Source organism: Tupaia chinensis, unplaced genomic scaffold, assembly GCF_000334495.1.
Source record: "Tupaia chinensis unplaced genomic scaffold, TupChi_1.0 Scaffold000606_1, whole genome shotgun sequence".
Taxonomy (NCBI): Eukaryota; Metazoa; Chordata; class Mammalia; order Scandentia; family Tupaiidae; genus Tupaia; species Tupaia belangeri.
Window position 1 is genome coordinate 2,310,757 of NW_006160124.1, and position 27,762 is coordinate 2,338,518.

At 36.2% G+C, this 27,762-nt stretch overlaps 1 pseudogene; it reads left to right on the plus strand.

Moving 5' to 3' along the window:
* Positions 1 to 26,518, plus strand: part of LOC114009713 (uncharacterized protein C8orf34-like) — a 101,114-nt pseudogene extending 74,596 nt beyond the window's left edge.
* The last annotated feature ends 1,244 nt before the right edge of the window (positions 26,519 to 27,762 follow it).

The window sequence follows — 27,762 nt, forward strand, 5'->3', positions numbered from 1 at the left end:
CCCAGTCAGAATGTCTAAGATTAAAAAAAAAAAGTGATAACTGTTAGCAGGAGTGTGGTGAAAGGGGAACTCTTTTACACTGTTGGTAGGGATGTAAATTGGTCCAGCCACTGTGGAGAACAATTTGGAGATTCCTCAAAAAATCTACAAATAGGACTACCATATGATCCAGCAATCCCACTCCTCGGTATCTACCCAAAGGACAGAAGAATTCTTCATTGGAAAAGTGCTTGCACATGGATGTTTATTGCGGCACTATTCACAATTGCTAAGACATGGAACCAACCCAAATGCCCCCGTACAGGTGAATGGATTGAAAAACGGTGGCACATATACTCTATGGAATACTATTCAGCCATAAAAACCAACAAAACCCTGGCTTTTGAAAGAAAGTGGAAGAATATGGAAGATTTACTGCTGAGTGAGGCAAGCCAGGATATGAAGGAGAGACATTGTATGTCCCCACTTAACATATACTAAATGTCTGCACACTAGGACTGAAACTGATTGACTAAAGGTTGTACAAATACAAGAGATGGGTGTGAATGTCAGATGAGGTGTGTGTGGAGGAGTGGGGCCTAAGGAAGGACATTTGGAGAAGGGATACGGAGGTAGACCATTGACGGGATGGGGAGATGTGGTGTTTTCTGTTGAAGATATTTTGATCAACGGACTGGGGATAAATGTTCACATATTGAAATGCTCACATTGTAAGCTAAACAATGTGATTGAATGTATATTAAAAAATAAATTAATTAAAAAAATCTCTGTATAGTAGTTAATAAATTGCATGAGATGTTCAATATTTTATTATAAAATATACTGTTAGATTTTATCCAGCTGCAAACTAATGTAAGTGTTCCTGGAGTACATTTTAAAGTAAGCAAGGACTAATTTATGACATTTGGAAGGTTAGGTATATCAAATGTATTTCCAACTTACAATATTCTCAATTTATGATGAATTTATTGGGAGAAACCCCATCGTAAATCAAGGAGTATCTGTATAAGAAGTAAGAGAAAAAGAAGATTTGGAAATACAAATATATATGCAAACTACAGAAAACTTTTGAAAATAAAAAAGTTAATGAAATTAAAATATTGGTGATAGATTGAACAGTTTCTAAGATAAACCTAAAAAAATAGTGTAAAAATGAAGTTATGAGAATGTCACACAAAATTTACTGCAGGTAAAGAAGAAATGGTTAACATTTAAAGAAACTAGATGAAGCAACTCCAAAATGTCTACTATGAGTTCCAGAGGGAGAGGACATAGAAACCTGAGAGAGATACTACTCTAAAAGGTCATTCCTGAGGACACACAAAACACAAATGCAACTTGAATCATCAAATTTAATCAATAAACCAAGTACTGAGAAAAATTAAGGGAAAAAAACCTCCCACTAGCAAATTGAGTTAAAACTGTAATATAAAGACAAAATATTATAAGCTACCAGGGAGAGTTACATGAACATCAAGAAATGAGACTTCTGACAATGGTTGATAAATGGAGGAAAAGGGATTGTGGCATGACCACACCCCATTGCAAGATGCTTTCTCCCTCTTTCTCTGTCTCTGTTCTGTCTCTCTGTGGTGAGCGGATTGCAGCATGGCCATCTTCCCTGGGGAGAGATTTCTCACATCTCAATCTTTCTCTCTGGTGCGCACGCGTGCCTTAAGGCAAAAATCTCTAAAAAAGAAAAAAAAAATATTCTGAGATAAAAATGACTAGATTTCATTTCAGGAAAATTCTCATAGGCAATGAGGGGAATATTGGAAGGAAGAAATACTGAAATTACAGGGACAAATTAAGACCTTTTCAAATCCAAGAAAGAAATTATGATTATTTTCATTAAGAATTAATTACTGGACACAGTAGCTTTTTTTTTTTTAATTGCCAGAGGGTGTATGAGAGTGCTACAGAGAGACAGAGAGGAAGAGAGAACTCCCCAATGGAGTGTGGTCCCACCACAACCCCACAACCCCTTCCCTTCTATTGTTCCATCCATACTGTTCGAATTTGAGGTATGCATACATATGCACTCAGAATGTTTTTTAATCCACCAGTTCTAGGATTTAAACCACAGTCTGCCGTGTGGTAACCAGCTTCCTTAACCATTAGGCTATGGGGTAGTCTAAACCTTTTGTGTGTGAGTACAGGAAAAAGTTTATTGCTGTTTCATATTTCTAGTCTAGATGGAGGATTTAACTAAGGGCAGTATATATGGTATGATCATACATATTGACATGCCAGCCAATCTGTCTATGTGAACGTTGAGTCTGTAACTAATAGAACACCCCTTAGGTTTCAAATGTGCCCCAGTTTGAATAATACATTATATGGTCATCTTAGTTTGCTGGAAGAATGGTTCATTTGCAGGTGACTTGAAAAAGTTATTGCAAATTTAGAAATGCTCTGTTTGTCGTATCTGTTGACTAATACATGCCTGGCTAGTAAAACTGAGTTCTAGAGCTAGACATGTCTAGGCCAAATATCTGGAAATTTTTTATTTTGAAGTTTGGAAAAATAATGAACATACAGAGGCAAGGTAAATCCATGGAAAGAGATCACGTAATTCAGGTAAAGATGTTGGACAAAACAAAATAAACCATGGAAGGCTTTATTCCTCCTATGTCAAGTAATTCAGACTTACACGATGCTGCTTTCAACAGCCATTCTTCTTTATTAATGAAGGTATCTTAAAGGCTAGATAGTGGCATGACATTATCTTAATTCTTTGAGATGCTGGACTCAAACAGGAGGGTCCCAGGTTCACCTCCCACAGTCTCCCTGAACACACTGCACACATGTACATCCAGGTTCCAGGAAGCTGAGGATGATACAGGTCATGGAGAGAACATCCTGCTAGGGATGCCTCTTTCTCTCTCAATAAATAAATAAATAAATAAACTTAAATTTTACAAAAGAAAATTTCTTTAGAAATTTTCTAAAGTCTGTCTCTCCATCTGCCTGTCTTTCTGGCAAGCACACACACTCTATAGCAAAAACCTGTCAAAAAAAAATTCTACTTTTCTATTAAAACTTCCCTTTTCCTACTTAAAAAAATGGAGGCCAGCAGGAGACATGGTGATTAAGGCATGGGACTCCCACATGGTTGACCATATTTGGAATCTTGGACCAGGTGTCTTGAAAATCATGCTAGTTGTGTGTGTGTGTGCCAAAATCCCGAGAGGAGAATGGAGAAGGGATTGCAGTGTGGCCATCACCCCTGGGGGGGAGTGATTTAATTTCCCTCTGTTTGTTTCTCTGTGCCTGTCTCCAGTGTGCACACTTGAAGTATGGCAAAACGTAAAAGAAAATAAAAGGGAGGTCGACCAGCTGGTAATGTGTTAGTTAAGGAGGCTGCTGGATACCACTTGGCAGCTTGCTTTATTCTAGTTCTGGACCTGGCAGCTTGAAAAAAACATGTTGGGTACATGTGCCTGCATACCCAAAATACATAGAAGGGAGGGATAGAGGAGAAAAGATCTTTGCATGACCATACTTCACAGCGAGGGGAAGTAAATTCTTGTTTCTCTCTATCTCTCTTTAGTGAGAACACATGCCCTGTGGCAAAATGTTAAACACACACAAATAAACAATAAAAATGGAGATGGGAAATCATCAATGATCAAAACTTAGATTTTTCTTTTTTTTTTTTTTTGGGGAGTAGGATATAGATAATATAAAATGGGATCATTTGTTTTGTTCTCAGATGACTGAAAAATATTTCAAGTATTATGTGACCCTTCCTCCACCTTCATTTTCTCCTGCCAAGAGATTCACTGACCCTTAATTATCTAACTATAAAGAGTTTCACAACATTGTCCAGTAAGGCTTAATGTGAGATGACACATTCCCCAAAATAATATTTGGTCTGGAGGGAACTTGTGAAGCAGTAGCTAATTTGACTGAGGAGTGAAGTGGAGGACATGCACTCTAATTCACTCTTCCCAGAATCACTTCCTTTATCAATTTATCACAGAAGGTTTGGCTTAGATGTGTAAAATCATTCCTCATATTTTGAATAGCTTACAATTCTTAATATTGCTGTGGACTCTAAAATTAGAACATATATAACAAAATCATAGCCCTTTATTTCTTCTACTTTTATCAGTTGTTCTAGAAATCTTTATATAGATTGTTGTTCACAAAGGTTCATCTTAGTGCAGCAAGAAAACAATTTTAAAAAAGAACATCTCTGAGCAAAATGCTTCATCATTAAGCTGATGAACTGTGAGTGGTGTGGAATAGCAAAGAGAAACAGCTGTACAACTTCTTTGAGTTTCTGATATATAATTTGCAGTGTTTTAGGCCAGGAATTTAGAGAATCATAACATCACGTATAAGGTCGCTAAAAGTTTTAGGCCTGGTTTTTCTAAACAAAAAGAGAATGCCAGGGATGGAGGAAAAAGGGTTCAGGCTTTCTACCTGAACTTGAAAAGCTGACTTCAGCTACTTGAAACATCTTATTCTGAGCTATCAAAACAATAAAATGACAAGTGATTCCTATGGCTAATTATACTTACATGCTATGGGGAAGGTTTATATGTATTAGGAGTTGGGGCTGGAGGATGCTGGAGACAAGAAAGAAAAATAAAATATGCAGACTGAAATTTTCAAATAAAATGTTTTTGCATGTGTGGTTATTTCGGTTCTCAAAATGAAGTCATGACAATATGTACGTAGATGATAGAAAGACAGATAGATAGATAACCCTGACAGCGATTTCTCACATTACAAACATGAAATGGGCAGTTTAATTCCTTTTTTATCCTTTTTATTTATTTTTTTCTTTTTTTGAAGAGGTTTTTGCTATGGGGCGCGTGCGCTCACCAGACAGACAGAGAGACAGAGAGACAGAAAGCAAGAAATCACCCACCAGTGTGGATGGCCACACTACAATCCCTTCTCCTCCATTCTCCTCTCGGGATCTTGGGCATGCACGCACATGCAGCAGGCATTAGTTTTAAGCCACCTGGTCTGGGATGCAAACCTCGGTTGACTATATGGGAGTCCAGAGACATAACCATTATGCTAACTGCTGGTCCCTATCCTTTTTCATTTTTAAGGCAAGATCTCACTATGTCATGATGCTCCTTCCTCAGTTAGCCTCCCAAGCAGTTGGAACTATAGGCTTGTACCACTATTCCTTACTCTAGCAGTTTAACTTCTATTTATTTTATATTGCCATATGGTGCAGGCACTTGCCAGAGAGAGATATAAAACACCCTTCAGTGGGATGTCACAATCTTTCCTTCTCCATTCCTTCTTCTGCAGGATCCTGGGCACCTATGGAAATGTGCCCAGTGCACTTTCAAGCTGCCAAGACTGGAACCATACCATGGTCAGCCATGTGAAATCTTACTCCCTTCACAATTGAGCTACAGGGCTAATCTCCCGAACTAACTTTTAAAAAGGTATTACACAATTACCATCTCTCTATAGGATTTTGAAAAAGTAATTTACTGAGAATCTTCATTTCCACATCTATAAAATAAAAATGATGCCCAAGTTGGATGATGATTCTGGGATGGAGTCCAGAACATCTATGGGAAGTTGGACAAGAATTGACACAGCTAATTGATTTTATTATGACAAAAACTCTGATTTTTTTTCTAGAGAAACAATACTATTTGTGACTTAAGACATATATTTAAAATGAGAAAAATGCCAAGTCAACTACACAATTATTTTTCTATGGAGCTATTTTTGCTATAGGATGCACATGCTAACTGAAGAGACAGAGAAACAGAAAGCAAGAAATCATCCCCCAGAAGATGACCAAGTTGCAATCCCTTCTCCTCCATTCTCCTCTTGGCACTCTGAGAACATACACACACACACTTGGTGTGCGTGTCAAGCCACCAGGTCCAAGACTCTAACCACAGTCGACCAGACAACATGAGAGTCCAGCCCCTTAACCACTACGCCACCTGCTGGCCCAACTACACAATTAATAAAAAAATTAAAAATTTTTCTTATGTACTATGGTTAGCCTATATCCATCACAACACATATTTCTCTCTTGACCTACTTCTCTCATATTACAAGATTATATATATATAATATATATATATATACACACACACACACACACACACATATATATATGATATACATATATAATATATGTATTATGTATATACTATGCATTTGAATCAGCCTCATTCTATCATTCTATCATTCTGTGCTAACAAAAGCATTTTTGTATAAAATTAATTTACATGTGGAAAATATTAGCAGGTCTAATCACAGAGGATAAAATTATAAATGTTGTGTTCATGATTTTGATTTCTAATATATAATTTGTGGTGTTTTAGGCCAAGAGCCCAGAGAATCATGACAAAATGCACAAGTGGTTTAATGGAAATGAAAAATGGTTATTTTCAGGCTAGCCAGTCAGTGGCATGGTGGTTAAGATGGACCTCATATGGCTTACTGCATAATTTGACTCTGGGACTCAGTAGCTTGTAAAACATGCTGGGTGTGTGTGTGTGTGTGTGTGTGTGTGTGTGTGTGTAGTCAAAACATCAAGAGGAGAATAAAGGAGAAGGTATTGTGTCATGGCCATCCCCTTTGGGGTGCTTTTTCACTTTTCCTCTCTCTTTAAACTTTCCCTCTCTCTGACTCTCTCTGGTGAGCATACACACCCATAGGAAATTTTTAAAAATAAAAAAGTCAGGTTACTTTTACATTAATCTTTTGAACTCAGATTTCCCAAGTTGAATAAGTGCTGCAGACTCATGTCCACCCTATCCTTTTATATAATTGTTTGTATATGTGTCACTTTATATAGTGCCATTGCTTGCTTATTTTTTTCTCTTCTTTAATTTTCTTCAATCACTGTAAATCTTTACAGCATATAAAATGGATTTTCCTAGCATGAATAAACTATTAGTCCAATCAAAGATTACCATATGCATTATCATCACCAGAAATTTTCCATTTTTGTGCTCATGAAATGTTTGCTTCTTTTATTCCCCTTGATTCCTCCTTCTGATGCACCCACCACTGTTCACCCACCTCCCACACTGTCTATACTACCTACAGTTGCTCTCTATGCTTTTATACCTTACAATCTTTTAGTTTCTGTCATAGAGTGTAGATATTCGCTATTTATTAAGTTGAGACATACAATGCTTCTATTTCATAGCCTGGCTTGTTTCACTAAGCATTAAATCTTCCATGTTTGTCTTTTAGTCTGATCCACTGAGTGGTAAATATTATAATCATATTTTCCTTTTTGATTGTCTATCTGTCTCTATTAGCTATTGAATTGATTGATCCATGCTTACTCTAAAAATGCTGAAAAAGAAAAGCAATTTTTTGTTTATTTTGAAAAGCTTAAAAATTTTGCTTTTTTGTAAATGTCACTTCTAAGTTAGGAAGTGTTTGAAATAATGATCCTAATTGCATATTTTGGGAATATTCTCTTTGTAAAAGTGATTTTGGTTTTAAAAAAATGCCATAAATAAAAGTTACTTTTGATTCCTTTCCATTATGAAAAGTATATCAGTTAACACTCAGATGGAAAAAGATGTCATTTTCTTTTGTGAAAGCTCTATAGAGATGTAGTATTTAGCTCAAATGTAATATATCAAATTGGTAAAATAATTCATCAGCAAATGTAATTTTTGAGGAAACTACTTGAAATAGCTTTGCTTTTCACTGGAAAAAAAGGTTTAACTGATTTTCCTTTTCAAATTTTCTAGTAATAAAATTATTCTTTCAGTAACAAGAGTTAGGATGGCATTACCCACAGTTTAGGACATTTGATGTCATTATCAAGAACAGATGAAGAACAAGTAGTAGAGGGATAAGTCAAAAGAATGGTGAATATTAGCAAGCAAAAAAAAAGCAAAATCTAATTTTTTTCTATTTATTGTAAGAAAAACATTTTATTAACTTTTGGAAATATTTTTCTGTTGATAGATAACAAAGTATGAATTCATTATGTGTAACATGATGTTTTGAAGTATACATACATTGTGGAAATGATCAAATCTAGCTAATTAACATATGCATTACTCACATAATTATCAATGGGGGGAGAGGAGTCAACATCACTTTGTATTTTTCAAATTGTTATTCACTTTTTTTTTTTTTTTTTAGAGGTTTTTGCTATAGGGCAAGTGCGCTCGCCAGAAAGACAGAGAGAGACAGGCAGAGAGACAGAAAGCGAGAAATCACCCCCAAGGGGGATGGCCACGCCGCAATCCCTTCTCCTCCATTCTCCTCTCGGGAGTGTGAGTTTCGAGCCTCTGAGTCTGGACTCAAACTGTAGTCAGCCATTTGGATAGCACATCTTTAAATTTGAAGAACACATCCATCACATCACAAATCCATTTAATGACTGTCTGTTATTTTCTAGCTAGAAGGCAAAAAGTTAGGCGTTTTCGCCATTTTCCTTAAGCACACATTCAAGCTAATCGGCCTCCTGTCACTTTTGAGCAGGAAGCAAAGAAGTTAGGTGTTTTTGCCATTTTCCCTATAGTCATTCATTCAGAGTTCATAAATCCAAAGTGTTCTAGAAGCATGGCATTTCTGCTGTTTCCTAATATCCAGGGTCCAGGATTTGAACCATGGTCAGACACATTGGATCCCATGTCTTTCATCACTGGGCTACAAGACCAGTCTCAATTCCGAGGGCTAATGTTCTGCAAGTATTCGTCAAGGATTTTAAATATTTTAATGTGTATTTGAAGTGTTCCTTTCCAACACTTATATTTAATTTTGAATTTAATCATCTTTGGAAATGTTCTCACTTAATTTTGCTAGGGGCACATTTTGGAGTAAATAGGTATTTGTTTGTTTGTTTTAAATAAATGCACTTTTTGTACTGATACTTTATCACACATAAATAATCACAGCAAATAGAATAAAAGGGTGGGGGCAGGAAAACTATCTCACATTCGAATCTCAAAGGGTACAAAAAGTCCTGGGAAGCATTTCATGCATTTGCCCTGGGAAAAAGCATTGTAATTTGAAATGCTATCTCATAACTTTAATTTTCAACTGCATGAACTGTACATTTTGATATTTTATCTTAGAAATAAAATAGAAAGTTTTTTTTTTCTTTTAAAGTGCACATAATTGAAGTATGCATTTTAGCAGAACAAAATCTTAATTTATAGGCACCATGTATAGAAGCCACCGGGCTCTAAAAGCAAGAAACTAAAAACTTAATTAAGTCATAGTTTTCCTTGTGGATGTGTTCTTTCAACTGCCTCAAGTAAGAGTTATCATGTTTATTGTGCTGTGATTCTAAAACAAAAACAAAAATCTTAATCTGAGAGTTAAATCATTTTATAAGGTATTTAGTCTTCATATAGCCATATGGAAAAGACCTACAAAAACCCAACTCGTATTTTCTCTTTATACAAAGAATAGTATTTTTAGAAATTAATTTTTATTCTTCAAGTTTTTGTTCTTAAAAGCCATCACATACTTTATGTATTTACTATGTAAAGGATGAAGGAACTATTATTTAACAAATGTCTAAATAAAAATACAATACATATGAATTATAAACATTTTGTTGTACATAAAAATCCTAAAATATTTGCTTAAAAATTGTCATTTTTATCCTATGCTGATGTTTATATTATAACATCAATTTATAAGACCCTTGGAGGGGAGAGTAACTAAGACAATGAAAGGCTTAAGGAAACAATTTTCCTATTAACATGCCTCTAGCCTTTCTAGGTATCAAGTAATATTGATGGACCTAAAAACAATAAAAATAAAAGAGAAAATAAGCCAATTCAAAGATCTCATAATAGCAGCAAAATCAGGACCATATTATTGTATATGTGACTAATAGTTAATTAATAGTAACTAACTCAGCTCTAAAATGATCTCAATAGACCACAGTTGTTATTGAAAATCCCTCCAACGAAATTAGTTTCCTTTAGAATAAGGCCTTGGTAAATGTCTTAACAGGTTCTAGATTAAGCCATTAGATCTGTAATTTAAGTTCAGAGTCAGAGGGTGTCAAGGATTCTGAAGGAAAAAAAAAAAATGGATGGGGATGACCAGGTCATGGTATAAGGTTTGTGTCCCATGCAGAGATCACTTGACTTCCCTGGCCAAAGAGGAGTCTTCTGGAGTGGTAGTTAGGGGATTTGTATATGGACATCTATGTAATGTTGTGGTATAAAAGTTAATGGCTGCAGTAGATACTCAGACATTTGTAGAATGCTAAACTTATTTGTTGCTATCTGTTCAAAGGTAATAGGACCTAAGCCACCAACCTGGGTTACAAATTATAGCTTTACTATAGGACAGAGTAATAGGGATGACTGGTAAGATCAAGGTAAGGAAATCAAGCACCCCGGCTATTAAATTTGGGCTTCAGTTCTAAATCTGGGTTACAGAAAACAGATTGTCTAACCAGAGTTAAAGAGTTTAGCTTAAAGCAGAAGTTCAGTTTCATGACTTGGACAAGCATGGTGGTCAGGGAGAGAGTTGTGACCACATAGATACTTGGTTCTCAGTTTTTTGTTTGTTTGTTTGTTTTTGTTGTTGTTGTCTTTCTTTTAAAAAGTTGCCAGGGGATACACTTATCAAAGAGAGGACCCCTTCATGGAGCATGGTCACGTCATGATCCCGTCTCCATTTCTCCATCCTGTTGGGATACAGGGCATGTACACATACTTGCCCAGTATGTTTTTCAAGCCACCATGTCAAGGATTCGAACTGTGATGTTGATCATGGGAGATACAGATCCCTTAACTACTAGGTCACAGAGCTGAACCTGTTCCACATTAGCTGATAGTTCTAATGTATCACAGACAACTCATCTGCTATAAATAGGGTACCATACGTCATGTGTTGGGATGGATATTTCTAAACCAACATATATAAATACACCAGCTACTAGTGTTTGGCAAGTTAAATAAATATAAAATATTATATTTAATATAATAAAATAGCAAAATCTACCTTTAGGACTGTGTAGTGATTGGAGCATGATTCATATGAAACATATTGGTGGATCCATCTATTTGGATGAAGCTGAAGAGAGCAAAAGTAAGACATTTCCGAGGAGGGTGATAATTATTTGTTACTAGTTCCTTTCTATGAAGCAATGCATTACTTCCCCTTCAATTGAAAGATGAACTCTTATAGCTAATAGTGTAGCGCACACAGTGTGGTATTGCAGAACACGAGATACACAGTTTCAGAGATCAGTAGTGGCTCGAACCAAGAAAGGTTGAAACTGGGCCAGTCAGTGACATGGAAAAGAGACTGGATTCCATATGGTTGACTGCATCTTCGACTCCCAGACCCAATAGCTTGAAAAATACACTGGGCACATGTGTAAAATCCTAAAAACAAGTATATAAAAGATATTGTGGCATAATCATCCCCTATGAGGAACTGGGGGCCTTTTGTGCTTTCTCTCTCTCTCCCTCTCTTTCTCTCTCTCTCTCCAGTGAGTATCTATGCCCTCTAGTAAAAATTAAAAAGGAAAGAACTGAAGTTGCCAAAAAGTGGAATTTCAGGAAATAGGAATACAGACTGTGACTAGGTCATCTCCTACTAAAATGATACCGAAGGACAGCCCAAATTTCCAGATAGTCATGGAGATCTCAGGAAAAGATACATTGTTGATAGAGAATCCAACAAAATTTATTTAAACATATCATATGCCAACCATGACCATGTAAAGTATGAAAAGTATGTAAAAGACTCAGAAAAGTATGTAACGTTAGAAAAGTACATAAAAGAACATTTTACCATTTTCAAAATTGTCAAGAGCAAAAATGAAATATCTCCTCTGTAACTATCACACTGGAAAGTGAAACTGGGTAGGTGTAAAAATACTTTGCCGCATGAGGTCGTATGAGACACAAGAGCCAAAATGTTTATGTCTCATGAGATCCAGGAGGATAAAGAAAAATCTCTTGAAAAACGGATGGTAATAATGGAATAGTGTGAGGAAAAAGCCTATGTATGCAGAGAAGAGAGACCCTAAAGAAGAGAGAGTGGAAGGACTAAAAATTAAACACACACACACACACACACACACACACATTTACTTGTAAGTTTGTATAAAGCTACAATCTTGGGTCATATGTTTGTTTCGATATTGTTAGACTGTATGGAATTTAGTAATAAAAATATAGTTTATGCCATGAGAAATGTATACAGCTATTTTAACATGTCCTCCTGCTAGGATCAGTACATTTATTTTTAAAAGGAGTGTTAAGGAACTATCATCAATTCTTTGCATACACTTCACTTTCACATAATCTAAAAGAGTTAAAATCTGGTGTATATCTCTTTTGGTTACATAGATATACTTTGAGTTATGAGCAAGCAAAGTTGTCTTATAAATCGGGAAAGGTATATGTAAGAGTCTCAAAGCACTCTTCCAATTTAATGGGTGAAAATCAGAATTCTATGTTTTCTCAACCGACACATTTGACACCCACAGACTTTACTGGTCTGCAAAACAACATTTTATAAGCTCCATCCTTTTCAAAGATGTGTTACTCATTATCTCTGAAACTTGATAAATGGCTTCAGGTCAAAATCAGGCATCAAATCAATCGGGAGACAAGACAACATCCCAATCAACACAATTTTACAACTTTTCCAGTGACTGCCTGCGTTTACCGTGGGTCCTAAAAGGTTTCTTTTCCCCCATACACTTTAAAGTCAATTTTCTGTGTTATCACAACACTATCAGTATCATGAACTTAAGATTTGTTTATTTTAGTGAAGCCCATTCTCTGTATGCTTTAAAGTATCTTGAAAATATTATTGAAGACTAGCTCCTCAGACTCTCGGAATGACATGTTCCTTGGCTGAACTTTGAAATAAATTCTACATTTATCACTGTTTTACTGCATCCTTTTATTTTGGTTGGTTTGTCTTATAAGCATGGTTTCCCTTTGATCTTTCCATACTTTGTATCCACACTGAAATTTATAGAGTACAAACTTTTTTTTTTCCCCCCTATGAAACACTTGAAGACTTAGTATCTCAAAATTTATTTTAGATAACCAAAAGGTAACTCATTTTAGGTAATTGATCCTGTGTTTTTTGTTTGCTTGTTTGTTTCTAAATTTTCTAAAAGTTTCTTTAGAAATTCTCAGGTTATCGTCTATAAATATAAGAAAAACTACAATTTAAGTCTTCATTGTGTATACCAGAAGATGTGGACTTCCAGGCCATGAAATTTCCTATGAGTAATATTATTTTCCGTCACATTGAGATACTTATTTGAAAACTCAACAACTACTATTTTTTCTCCATTGCAACGCTTCATCTTTAACAGTCTCCATATATCCCATCCCACTCTTCGTGTGCAATGCCCCCAAAAGGAAAAGGATTGACTCTCAGATGACCTCAAACTAGCAATATATTTTCTAGTATCAGTGAAGCCTCTCATCTGCTAACTTATCTTTTTCTTTCTTTAAGTTCTTCCTGTCCTTTCACTCCTTCTCTCCTTTCGATTCTTATCTTCCTATTTTCTTGCCTTCCTCTCTCCTTTATTAAAGGTTTATCGACCTTCTAAGCTAAGTATTGGAGATAAAGAAATTAAGACCATGACGCTTCAAATCTGAGTTCAGGAGGACTCATGAAACTGTCAGGTAAGAGCTGACAGAGGCTGTCATATGAGAGGACAAGGGAAGGGAATCTTTAGTAATTTTGCTTGCCTGTCCCTCACAGCATTAGCAGCTTTCTGGTAATATTCTTTAGCAGTTATTGTCAGTAGCTCCATCAATGGTGATGATTACTAGTTGGCTTCTAGTGGTCAATGCTCTTAGCAGGAACAATTTTCAGCAACTACTTTGTTGCTCACTGAAAGGTCTCCCATGACTTGCTAATCTGTTTCACTAGACTGATCTAAAACAATCTATAGAATAGCCTATGGAAGCATTCCCGCTGACACCTCCAATGCCAGCCTTATGCTGACACCTCAAATGCCAGCCTTGGTCATAGCTCTTTTATAGAAGAGTTCCCTTAAGCACTGATGGAAAGCACTTTCACATAGCTTTAGGGAAGCGTATCATTATGGAACCACTATGGTAACATACCACTGTCACATATGATAGAGTCACCTTAAAAAAATCCCACATTATGGGGGCCAGCAGATGGCATAGTGGTTATGTCACTGGACTCCCACGTGGTTGACCGTGAGTTGAGTCTCAGACTCAATGACTTGAAAATCATGCTAGGTGCATGTGCGTGTGTGCCCAGATTCCAGGGAAAGAATAAAGGAGAAGAGATTGCGGCATGGCCATCCCTCCTGGAGGGGCAATTTCTCACTTTCTCTTTCACTCTCTCTCTCTGACAAGCACATGAAACACATGCACTGTAAGATGAACACCTCTTTTAAAAAAAGTCACATTGTGGGGACCAGCAGTTAGCACAATGGCTATGTTGCTGGACTCCCATGTAGTCAACCACGGTTCGAGTCCTGGACCCGGCAGCTTAAACTCATGCTGGGCACATGTGTGTGCATGCCCAAGATCCTGAGAGGAGAATGGAGGAGAAGGGATTGCGGCATGGCCATCCCCCCTGGGGAGTAATTTCTTGCTCTCTGGTGAGCGAATGCGCCCTATAGCAAAAACCTCTCCAAAAAAAGAAAAAATTCACATTGTGACCTGGACCAAGAATGAATTCTCATAGTTTCAAAGCATTTTTGATATTGCATTGTAGCACAGCAGATGAAAAAAAAAAATGAAATCACAGAGAATGTTACGTTACTCATCTCTGTGTTCTGAAAGGAATGCTGCTAAATTTGATACCCACAACTGAGTCTTTCCAAAATGCTGAACCCCAAAGAATTCAAGACACATTAGCAATTGTGTGCAGTAGACAGAGATTTGGATTACGTAGGAAATTTTAAATCCTCTATGGAAGCAAATACTGACCAAATTTTAATTCTATTTTTCAAATAAATTTGACAAGAGTAATACTTTTTTTTTTTTTTTTGGAGAGATTTTCACTGTAGGGCGCGTGCGCTCGCCAGACAGACAGAGAAAGAGAGACATAGAGACAGAAAGCGAGAAATCACCCCCCAGGGAGGATGGTCACGCCGCAATCCCTTCTCCTCCATTCTCCTCTCAGGATCTTGGGCACGCACGCACACGCGCCCGGCGTGAGTTTTAAGCCACCGGGTCTGGAACACAAACCGCGGTCGACTACGTGGGAGTCCAGCGACATAGCCATTACGCTAACTGCTGGTTCCCAAGAGTAATACTTTTAATCACATAATCTCAGAAGTGCTAAGAAAGAAATTAAGGAAACAGAAAAGAACAACAAGAAATATATTCAATAATACAAATAATAGCAACCATTTAATATCCATAGCACCAAATTCTGTACATGGATTATGTCATTCAAACCTCAAAGAATCCTTAAGGGAACAAGAAAAATTATTATGATTATTTAGCAATGGCAAACAGAGTCTTAAGCATGGCATAATAGTTTTAATTACCTGTTAAATTGGTATAAAAGTATCCTGGCAATGGTCGTCTGTCTATACTGTGTAGTTAGGGTATTTGATAAAAGTCCCAAATTTTCTCATGTGCCATTAGTTAAGGAGCAGATAAAAAATAATCCTTTTCCACAACACCCCTTATTTTTTCATTTACTTAAGTTAGTTGTTTTTGAATCATAGTATATGGTTCACAAACTTTTTATGATCTGTGACAAGACATATCAGATTGAAAATGAGATATTATGGGGCCAGCAGATGGCATAATGACTATCTTGCTAGACTCCCACGTAGTTGACCGTGGTTCAAGTCACAGACCCTGAGGCTTAACACTCATGATGGGTGTATGTGCATGTGTGCCTAAAATGCTGAGAGGAGAATGGAGGAGAAGGGAGAGAGGTGTGGTCATCACCCTGGGGGGTGATTTCTTGCTTTCTGTCTCTTTATCTCCTATCTCTCTGGTGCAGGCATGTTCCCTATAACAAAAATCTCTAAAAAAATAAAAAGATATTAGAAATATTTATAGAAATATGACAGTGCCTTCGATTACCTGATTATTTGTCTAGTAATTAGTTTTTATTGTTTTCTAAAAGTGTCAGTCCATAATAATTTAGAAAGTTAAAGCAACAGCAACTACCAAGAGCCTGCTCTATAGCTAATTTTGATAAACACATTTTTACTTGAGTTACATAAACTATTTAAACTTTGAGACTCTGATAACTTAAGTATCAACTTGCATACACAAGACTAACATAAGTAAGATGCTTTTTTTTTGACATTTTCAGAAGGAAATTAAAATCTCCCTGCCATAGTTTGAATGTCCACCAAGAATGCATAGCTTGATATTTGATTGTGACAGGATTAAGTGTGTGAATATTTTATCTAACTATGGTGCAGAAAGGTGGAGATTTGCAGAGGACATTAAGACACTGGGAGGCCTCCTTAATTGGCTTTTGGTTTATAAACAGAGAGGATGGGACCCGGAAAGAGGCATATGGACACACATGCGTGCTCTCCTGCCCTCTGCCATGTTGTCATATAGCCAGAAGACTCACACCAGATATGGCTCCTGGAACTTGGATCTCTAAACCAGGATCTGAATATACCTCTGTCCTCTTAAGTTATGCAGATTCAGGTATTTTATGTTATTAGCAACAGAACAAAAGAGACTACCATAAACATTGTATAATCAGTATTACTTCTTGAGTTTCTAAATATCCAACATAAAGAAATTAGATCACATGTTCTTCTCACTCTCCAGTACAGTGAATTAAGGAATATAGAGGATAAGGTAGACAAAAATGCTTCTTAAAATCTATTGTACTAGAATTCCTGGAAAACCTGCAGGTACTCCTAAGAGTGCAATGTGTGCCACACTTATAGTATTGTTTATTTATTAAATTAAATTTTATTTTATAATTTTAAATTCACATTTAGTTGTACATCTTTGTGAAGTACACTATAGGCTTTAAAGCACGATGCAGTGGATGATACATAAATCAAGAATGATACCACAGTAATCTTCTGCACTTTTGGTTTTTATTTTACCTGTTTTTGGTTTGTGATATACATATTCTACTAGTTTTGTATATAAAAAAAATCATGATGGGGGGCAATTGGTGGTATCATGATTAAAACACTGGACTTCCACGTGGCTGAAGTCCCAAATCCAGAAGACTGAAACTAACGCCTGGCATATGTCATGTGTGCCCAAAATCCCAAGGGAAGAATGGAGGAGAATGGGTTGTGGTGTAGCTATTCTCCCTGGGGGCGGGTATAGCTCACTTACTCTCTCTCTCTCTCTCTGTCTCCAGCGAGCACACACACCCTCTAGCAAAAAATTTTCAAAATAAACAAACAAAAGTTCATGATAGGAAACACCTTTTTTTTTTTTAACTCTGTTGTGGCATATCATTTCATAACCTATTTGTTTTGTTGCATATTATTTCTTTAAGAGATAATATGGATTTTTTAATTATTTTTTACATCTAATCACTGTGTATCATTACAGCATACCAAGTGAATTTTCCTATCATGAATACTCTGCATATTGGTTCAGTAAAAGAAATTACCATACGTGTCATTATCAGCATAGATTGGTTTTTATATCAAATACCTTAAAGACATCATCAGAACAAGAGTCACACTTTACATTTGCTCTTGTATTTTGTTGATTTAAGTTGGTAGGCAGTATGTGATAGGGTTGTATGTTTATAAACCAGGTTCCAGAATCTTGATCTTTTCATAATATATGTTCTTCTCCCTTTAAGCTTAAATTTATCTAAAACTCTATCAAGCACATAATTGTCTATGATGACATTAAAGAATATAATACCCTGTATCCATATTTCATTTACTCTTGGAATATAAATTGCTGGAGACCAGGGATAAAAATCACTAAACAAATACCTTCCCTAGCTGCAGATAGTTCCTACAAAACTCAAAGTAGAAAACTTGCTATTGAGGAGATTCATACCTAAATCACTAAATCCTGTATCCTTTTAGATTTCATAAGTATGTGGTAGTATGAAGAGCCAGGCATCACTATTCCCACTAAAAATATTGTAAATTCATGAAGCAAACCAAAACACTAGCATTTAATTTGAACAAAATTGAAATCAGGATCAAAGACAATTGACTCAAATCAAAATATTAAATTTCAATTTATTTCTTTTCATTTTAAACACATCTCGCTCAAAATAAAATCTCTAACTGTTCTCTCCTACAATTTTCATGAGCTACCTAGTTTTGTATTTTCATCATAGAAACTACGTATTTTATCCCATGATTAGGTGTCCATCAATGGTTTCCTGATTCTGTAATTCAAATGCATAATTTTTGCTTTTCCACTTTATACTTTATACTAACTTAACCTGTATGGCTCAGTTTACCTCTCACAAACGTCAGGGGTGAAATTCTAAGCCATATTTACTTTCTGTCATCTTTCTTCAGTTTTGGGGAGATGTCATGATACAAATCTCTATTTTTCACACTATCAACATTCCTAATCCTATCCTTTTGTCATCCTTATTTCCTTTTGATTTAATTATCTCAATTTACAGTCGTTCATAAATCATATAGTATGTAAATACAATACCAGGATCCTTTCATTTGCTGAATCAGCACAGAGAAGAAATCTCCCTGCTGTGGCCCAGCCCCAGTAGTGCAACATTAGCAAATGCTCTGCGGTGCTGGAGATCATATGGAAGATCAGGGTTTAGTTCTCTGGTCACTTGTGTATGTCAGTTACTCATGCATGGCCTAATACCTGGGGGTAGGAGAGGGGTATTATGTGAGACCCTGTTGAGGGAACTTGTCTCTCTGTGTCTCTTTCTCATGAAATAAATAAACTTAATGAAAAATAAGTAAATAAACACCACTACTGTATACTGAATGCTTGTGTCTCCCCCAAAATTTTTTAGCCTAATCCTCCATGTCATAATATCTGGAAGTGAAGACTTTGGGATGTCATAGGGTTAAACCCTCCTGAATAGGATTTGTGCCCTTAGAGGAAGAAACAGAAGAGTGGCACTAGCAGATGGTGTAATGGTTACATCACTGCACTCCCACGTAGTCAATCACAATTTGAGTCCTGGACCTGGTGGCTTAAAATTCATTCTGGGCAGGTGTGTGTGCGTGCCCCAAATCCCAAAAGGTGAGTAGAGGAGAAGGGATTACAGCATGGCCATCCCCCTTGGGGGGGCTGATTTCTTGCTTTCTGTCTCTCTGCTTCTTTCTGTCTCTCTGGCAAGTGTATGTGCCTTATAGCAAAAATCTCTCTTAAAAAAAGACAAAGAAGAAACAGAAGAGAGTATATTCAATATATTCTCCCCTATCCTCTGGCCATTACATGACAATACAAGGAGAAGGCAGTTATTTCTTGCAAATTAAGAAAAGGTCATTCCCCAAGAACCCAACAATGCTAGAACCTGGACCTTGGAAATCCAGCCACCATAACTGGAGAAATAAATGTATGTTGATGAAGCCAACTAATCTATTATATTCTATTATAGTAGCTCAAAGAAACTAAGACAGCCTCATGCATAATAATTCATTTAAGAATCATATTTGAGGAGAGATAATCTCACCCTCTTTAGTAATACTATTTGTAGAGCATTTGAGGCATTTTGATTTTATTCATTTTCTTGATAGATTTCTATGCAAAATTTATCAATGTAAATGTTTTTTAGGAACCCAACTATGCATATCGCTGCATTTTTCATAAAATATATAATAGATCATGAGGAAATATGTCTAAAGGAGTTTCTATTATTGTTACTCAGAGACTGTGAGTGACTGAAATGATTCATAAATTCTATTTTGATCATGGAAGTTGACTAGTAAAGTCTATCACACTTATGCACATATGACCATATGATCATACACACATAGTCTGGCCTACATTGCTATCCATGAACACATACTTAAATTTCCAACCAAAATCTGTCATAGATACATCAATTTATTTTTCAAGTTTTACATATATATACTCTCATGCTAAGTGCGAGTGGTGGCATATTGCCAAAATAAAAAAAAAAAATCTTATGGCTCATATGTTCATTTGCATTCTTTGATATTCTTTTATTCATCCCTTCAGAAAAGTTTTAAACTTCTATTTCAAAAACTGTCACATTATTATTATTTAATGACCATTGAGAAATTGAATTATAACCTAAGCATTTTGTGATGGAAAGTATCTGGTATCAATAAGTGCTTATGAAAACAAGTGGAATCGTATCAGTGGAAAACATTTGCTATTGCAGAAGGATTCAAAACCTTCAAGTACAGAAGCATAATTAAATTAAGCTTAGTGAGTAGTTCTATATACTAGATAATAATTTCTAGCACTGGAACAAATTAAGATGGCTGGAATAGCTCACTATTTTTTTCCAAGAACATTAAAAGTGACAGAAATCCTGAAACACAACTTTGGCTCCTCTTCAGATTGTAAATGAAATGGAACTACCACTTGCACAGAGATTTATTTAAGAGTAATTGTAGCTTATGTCTGAAACTGTATTTCTTGTCCTATTTTTGAACAATCTGGAAAAAAAGACTTCTTTCCAAACAACAGAAAATTGTATTAAAATGAAAATCCCTCAATTCATAATTATAATTACTATCACTTTTACATATTCCTGATAGTAACACACGTTTGTGAGTAAGATAACAATTGACTGATGATTTTTATCATGGAGACACAAATAATTTACTGAGAATAAACATATAAAGGAGGAAACTAAATACGTGAGTGTATTTAGAACATTCTATTAGCTAAGCATGTGCATTAGCCCAGTGCTAGCCACCTTGATGGCCCCTTTGTTGTGTGAGACTGTCTGATTCACCACCAGTTGACTGAGTACTTGACTGACTATTATAATGATATAGTTGAGTCTGTTTCAGAGATAGTTTTCCACTAACTATTGTGGCTCTTTTTGCCATGCAAGGATGTTCTGATAGTTTTGAAGGCCAAGTGTAGCTATGGAATAACAAGATATCACTTGACATACCCATATTGGCATGTAGTAAGTTTTGCTTTGTGTTTTAAGCAAGAAGACATTTCATTAACCTTATGCCATGTATTTTGGTTCACTATCAAATTCTCATTTGTTCCTATTAATACTTGTTTTGGCCATGCAAAGAGGTTTATCCAAAGTTATGCCAAGTATCTTGTTCAAAATTTTTGTATCAGTATTCATCAGGGATATTGGTCTGTGCTTCATTTTTTTCAAAGTTTGCTGTTGTTGTCTACATTTTATTTATCTCTTCTATGAGTAAGAGAAACAGAGAAAGTAAGAGCAAGAAAGAGAGAGAGAGGCAGCAACCCCAAAAGGGTCTTGATCCTACAATCCGACACCAATCATGGGCACGCTCATGCCTGATGCACTCAGCAAGGTCATTAGAGGCAAACTTAAAACCTTCACATGTGGATCAACGCTGCAGAGCCCTGCACTTACTGCTTCACCAACTTATGGTGCCCAAAGCAAAGTTTAAATCCAGTGTCACAGTTTCTCGGTGGTGATTGTTTTTTGTTTGTTTGTTTTTTGGGGGATAGGATAGCTATAGCTTGTTGGTCAAGGCAACCAGATTCCATATGGCCCACCTCACAGTTGAAGTCCCAGACCATGACTTGAGACACACCAGGCACAAGTGTGTGTCCTCCAAATCCTGATTGGATGGAGAAATGGAGGAAAAGAGATTATGGCATGACCAGTCCTCACTGAGGAGGCAGGGCACTGAGGAGGTGATGTTTTTCCCCTTCTCTCTTTCTAGTGAACACATTCCCTGGCCAGAAATTAAACTAAATTAAATTAAAACTCAACTCAATATCACTGTAATGTGCTACAAATTCTTAGAAATTATAATATCAACTTGAATAAATAGTTAAGTTGTAAAACATTTGTCAGATGAGGATATTTAACACAGATTTAAGCAGCCTGCTTTGTAAGCATCTTAAAAAGAAATAATAGTTCAGTGCACAGAAAACATGTGTTTTGGTGAAAAAAAAAAATCACTTCTGTAATGAGGTTGGCAATTTCAAGTCATGGAGGCTAGCGGTCCAAGTAGTCACACCACACATTTGTCCAAGCTGACTCTATGTGGACATGGCTACATTTGCTTTTGCAAAATTCTAATGTGGGTTACAAAGTAAATTATGCTTCCATGACCTTACTGATAGACCTCACTGGAGAATGCACCTCATCATGGATGGGGTGGGACCTAAGGATGTCTCTTCTTCATAGGTAAGAAAAGACCCTATCACACAGAAAATAATTTCTAAAATGGCAGGTCAATGTGGAAGAATATAATGGAGGGAAGCCCTCTTGCCTTTTCAAGTAGACCGAAGTCAAATTCAAATTTTCACAACACTCTAACAATCCAATACCTTTGTTCTTGAATGTGGTGGTCAGAAAAAAGAAAACATGGAGAGAGAATCCAGCTGTGGCATTCATTTTTAGCCCAAAGTAAATAATCATGCAGCAGAAGTTTCTTTTGCACACGTTGCTGGCTTTCAACATATATACACTTAAAATTAAGAGCACGTGAGAGAAAGCCGAATGTAATGCTTAGAGCGCAATCCAACAGTCCAGTGGTTCTGGATTCTGATCCACTGGCCACTGCTCACTGCTCACACAGTACTTTTTAAAATAACTAAAATTCACTTCTTTATAGAACTTTGTTTTTTAAAAAACATGGCATCTCATAAGCATCAATTACTTAAAATATCTTATGGTTTTACATAGTTACCTTACTCAAACCATAACGAACTACCTCAGCCTTAGCATTTGTTTATATTTAAGTTCATACCATTTAACAGCAGGCCTAAAGTTTATTGCAACTTGGCGGGTTCTCTATTCCTTTCATAATGGCTGCGACATTTTTCAAGTTATAATTACGTTATTCAAGTGACATTAGATACTGTTAAAGAAAGACTTTGAAGGCATTAGCCAGCTCTCTTAAATACAATGTAGGATCCCCAGTTTTTTGATCTTTTATTCATGTTTATTCAATAAGTACGTATGTGTTACTTTTATGTATCAAGTCCCATGTTAGTTATGTTGATAAAATAATAAAGAGATAGGTCTTATGCTCTCAGACACACAATAGTTCGTATGTCTGTGTGTATAGTTATGAGGGTTGTATTTGTTTGCCAGAGAGAGAGAGAGACCTTGACAGTCACACCTACAATATATCATTAGAAGATATGCAAGTATTTTTTGGGCTGGCAGGTGACGTGGTGGTTAAGGCGTTGGACTCCCACATGGCTGACCAAGGTTTGAGTCCTGGACCTGATGGGTTGCTTTTTCACATTCCCTTTCTATCTCTCTGGTCAAATTAAAATATAATAAATAAAATTAAATAAGTCTTTTAAAAAGAAGCTATGCAAACACTATGAAAGAAAAGCAAAATGTATAGTGAATAATCATTAGGTTGCTGGGAAAGTCATGACATGTTCTCTTATGTTTTTCTATGCAAGAATTCGTCATGACTTTCCCAATGACACAATATCATAAGAACTTATTTAAGTCTGTTCACTTTCAAAATTAGCACTATTATATTTCTATTGATAACTCAGTACAATGCAACTTTTGTCTTTTGCATCCTTTTATTTCTCTTTTATGTTTATTTACTTCTTCCAAGAGAGAGAAAGACAGAGTACCTCCTGCTGGGGTTGTAGGATACTAATGTTGTCATCTTCCCCCAGCTCCAGCCAGGCCCAGATCAAAATTATGCTCATGCCCAGTGTTCTCAAAGATCTCTGGATCCCATACCAGAACCTTCACATGTGGTCACCTTGCAGAGCATTGCATTTAACCACTGTGTCACTGTCTGGGCCCACCTCTATTCCTCCTTTGGTAGTTTGTTGCATCTTTTCTAGTGACCTAGTATCTACAACTCATAGACCCTCATCAAGTGCTCCAGGGCATCCAGATGTGAACACATAGTCCTACCTTTCTTTCTCAGTTAACCAAAGTCTCAGTACCCCCCTTGCTATTGGTAATGGATACCAGTTTTAGTCAGTGATGGGATGCATTTGCTAACTACTTGCTAGCAATACACTAATTCTTTAAGAATGATGACAAAGTTAAGTTTAGGCAAAATAAAGGCTAGTGGGGAATATTTCTAGTAAAGTAAGATCTTGATATTCCCCTTAAAATAACAGTGTAGAGGAAGTTTCCAATTCTGGTCCCAGTTGAGGCCAATCTTGAACTGATGAATTGTTCTTTTCAATGCAATCCTAGCATTGTACCACTGAAAAATTTAATTTTCTTTGGTCTATTATCGCTTTTGTTAGACATTTTTCCATGTAAACCAAAGTAGATACCATTTCACAAGAACTTTATTGTGTAGTACTTTTTTTTTTTTCTGAAAAGTTTGTTATTGATTTCATGAAAGAGAGACAAACAGAGAAAAAAAGACAGGCAGGCACCTCTAGTGGAGTCCTAATGCCACCGTCCTCCCCAGTCTGAGCCATGCACACACATACCCCGTATGCACAAGAGGTCTCAGAACATGAACCTAGGACTTTCTCATATGAGTTAAGTTGCAATTAGCACTGAAACACCACCTACCAATATGTTTAGCTCTTTCTACCTGAAGAAAAATATTTTTCCTGTCTTTATTGTGATTTTTTTTTTTTCTGAAAAGTTTGTTATTGATTTCATGAAAGAGAGACAAACAGAGAAAAAAAGACAGGCAGGCACCTCTAGTGGAGTCCTAATGCCACCGTCCTCCCCAGTCTGAGCCATGCACACACATACCCCGTATGCACAAGAGGTCTCAGAACATGAACCTAGGACTTTCTCATATGAGTTAAGTTGCAATTAGCACTGAAACACCACCTACCAATATGTTTAGCTCTTTCTACCTGAAGAAAAATATTTTTCCTGTCTTTATTGTGATTTTTTTTTTTTAGAGATTTTTTGCTACAGGGCTCATGCACTCGCTGGAGAGACAGAGAAAGAAAGAGAGATAGAAAGCAAGAAATCACCCTCCAGGTAGGATGGCCACACCACAATCCCTTCCCTTCCATTCACTTCTTGAGTCTTGGGCATGCACACATACATGCCTAGAGTGAGTTTTAAGCCCCGGGTCTGGGACTCAAACCACAGTCGACTACATGGGAACCCAGCAACATAACCGTTACTCCATATGCTAGTCCCATCTTTATTGTGATTTTTAATTTTAGCATTTTAAAAATGAATACTCATGGGGCCAGCGGGTGGTGTTGTGGTTAAGGCCCTGGACTCCCATAGGGTCAACTGTTATTCACATGACCTACCATGGTTCAAGTTCCAGACCTGGTAGTTTGCTTTCTCATTTTCCTTTTATCTCTCTCTCTCTCTATCTCTTCCTCTCTCTTATGATTACATGTACCCTATAGCAAATTTAATAATAATAATAATAATAATAGTAATAGTAAACAAAATAATTTTTTAAATGAATACTAGAACTGGATACTTGGCCAAAAAACATTTACTGAGCACCTAGCTATCTATTTTAATTTATATTCATAATGCTTGTGACCAAGGTTTAGCTATATTATTAGTGCAACATGAACCTTATAAAGATACAACGTGCTAAATTTTAGTTTTCCCATTTGAAATATGAGGTCATTTCACTAATGATCTCTATAGTCAGTTTCAAATAGCCTGTGTGCTATGGCATATTGGTGGTTTTTCTTACTCTGGGCTCCTCTTTTAAGCCTTAATGTATAAATTTCTGTACATAGAAGCTGAAAAATATAATGTTGCTCTCTTACTGCATGTACTCACCATCCTCTGTGTGCTGTCAGTCATGCTGTAGGCCATCTTAAAACCAGGCTATACCTTGGACTTACCAGCCATCAGAATTGAAACTTCTGCTTTTGTTTTAAGGCCTTCAACTGACTGAATAAGGCTCATCTACATTGTTATGAGAAATAATGGCCAAGATAATAACTGAGACACCTGACCATCATGCATCTCATTGACCATCTTCATTCTAAACAAGAAAACTGTGGAACCTTCAAAGAACGTTATCTGGATCTGTGGCTCTTTGGGCAGAAAGTGAAACATCAGTGTGAAGATTAGTAGAGCATCCTAGGTGGAACTGGAGGACTAAACCAGAAAGCTGTGGTTTTAAACTGTACCACACCCTTCAAGAAAGGAAGAAGCTGAGAAATCCCTTGAGAATCTTGAAGTATTGCAATTTCAGATTCACTTGATAAGGAAACAGTGGCTTTTACTTATTTTCTAAGATCCTGTGTCATTGAACTATAGATTGGCAGAAAAGAAAATGGTGCTAATCCACTAGTCACTGAAATGCTATGGCCTTCAATTCCTAGAGATAAAAATGACCAATGGAGACGTAAAGACAGTGGCTTCAGCCTTTCAGGAAGTTTAAAAATGGGACCTAAGACTTAAGGATTCAATAGCAGCAACAGCAACATAAAAACTTCTAGCAACGATCTCCTGAAATACTTTTGAGTCCAACCACTTTCCTATCTCATCTGTAACAGAAAATATTGATAATGAAGGCGATGCAATGGAATTGATGGGCAGTTTTAAAAAATAATAATTTCTCTTTTTTCTTCTCTGGCATTGTAAAAATGTGTAGTGCTTAAGAGAATTGTGTTTTTTGTTTGTTCGTTTGTTTATCTTTAACATAGTGTGCAAGCATGGTGCTTAAGAGAATTGTGTTTTTTGTTTGTTTGTTCGTTTGTTTATCTTTAACATTGTGTGCAAGCAATTGCTGGAGAGACAGACAGACAGAGAAAGAGAGAGGGGAAGTAAGAATATACCCATGAGGTGGGGGAGGTGACCACACTGAGATACATTCCCTTCCATTCTACTTTACGGATTTTGAACATATAAGCACACACACCCAGTGTGATTTTCATGCCACTGGGTCTAGGATTTGAGCAGCAATCAGCCTTGTGGGAATCCTGCACCTTAGCCACCACACCATCTGCTGACCTAAGTGCTTAAGAGATTTAAATGTTTCAATTAGTTTTGTCTTAGAGAAAAGAAACAGCTTAACACTTACTCCATTGATATTAGACTTTCATAAAGTTGCATGTAAGAACAAAGCTGAAAAGACATAATCATGTGAAATATTTGTTAGTACTTCACACTTCGTGTATGCAGCACTTTACTTGCTGACTACTTAATTAACCTTTATTTTCTGTGCAATTGTGATAAAAATTCAATTTTGTCTGTTTTATTATGATTATAATTGCTTTGTTTATACCTATTGTCTATAATATATACTCGAATGGGATCTTGGGTACGCATGCACATGCACCTGGCATGAGTTTAAGCCACCGGGTTCAGGACTCAAACTGTTGTCGACTACATGGGAGTCCAGCAACATAGCCATTAAGCCAACTGCTGGTCACATCTCCATTTAACTTTTGAATTGAACTTCTCTTTGAAAAATTCCAAGAGAAGGAAGTAAAATTTTATTTCAAAAGAAATGATCAAGATATAAAACAAAATTAAAAACATTAATATCAGGTATTCAATAATAAATAATCAGAACAATTTATCAAATGTGTTGTAACAATATAATATTGTACTTTTACTAGGAAGAGAATAAGTTATGTCATCATTCAAAAGTTTCAAAAATATATAATGTCATTTTTTGGTGACAATTATAACTAGACTAGTACAGATAAAGATTGTTTAGAGAATCTAAAACCTATTTATATATGTAAAGAAGGTTTAGTTATACATTAAAACGAGATAAAACAATTCTCCTTTATGTATATTTCTGATCTTAGCTGGATTTTCTTCCAAAAATTTTTCTTTAGATTGAAA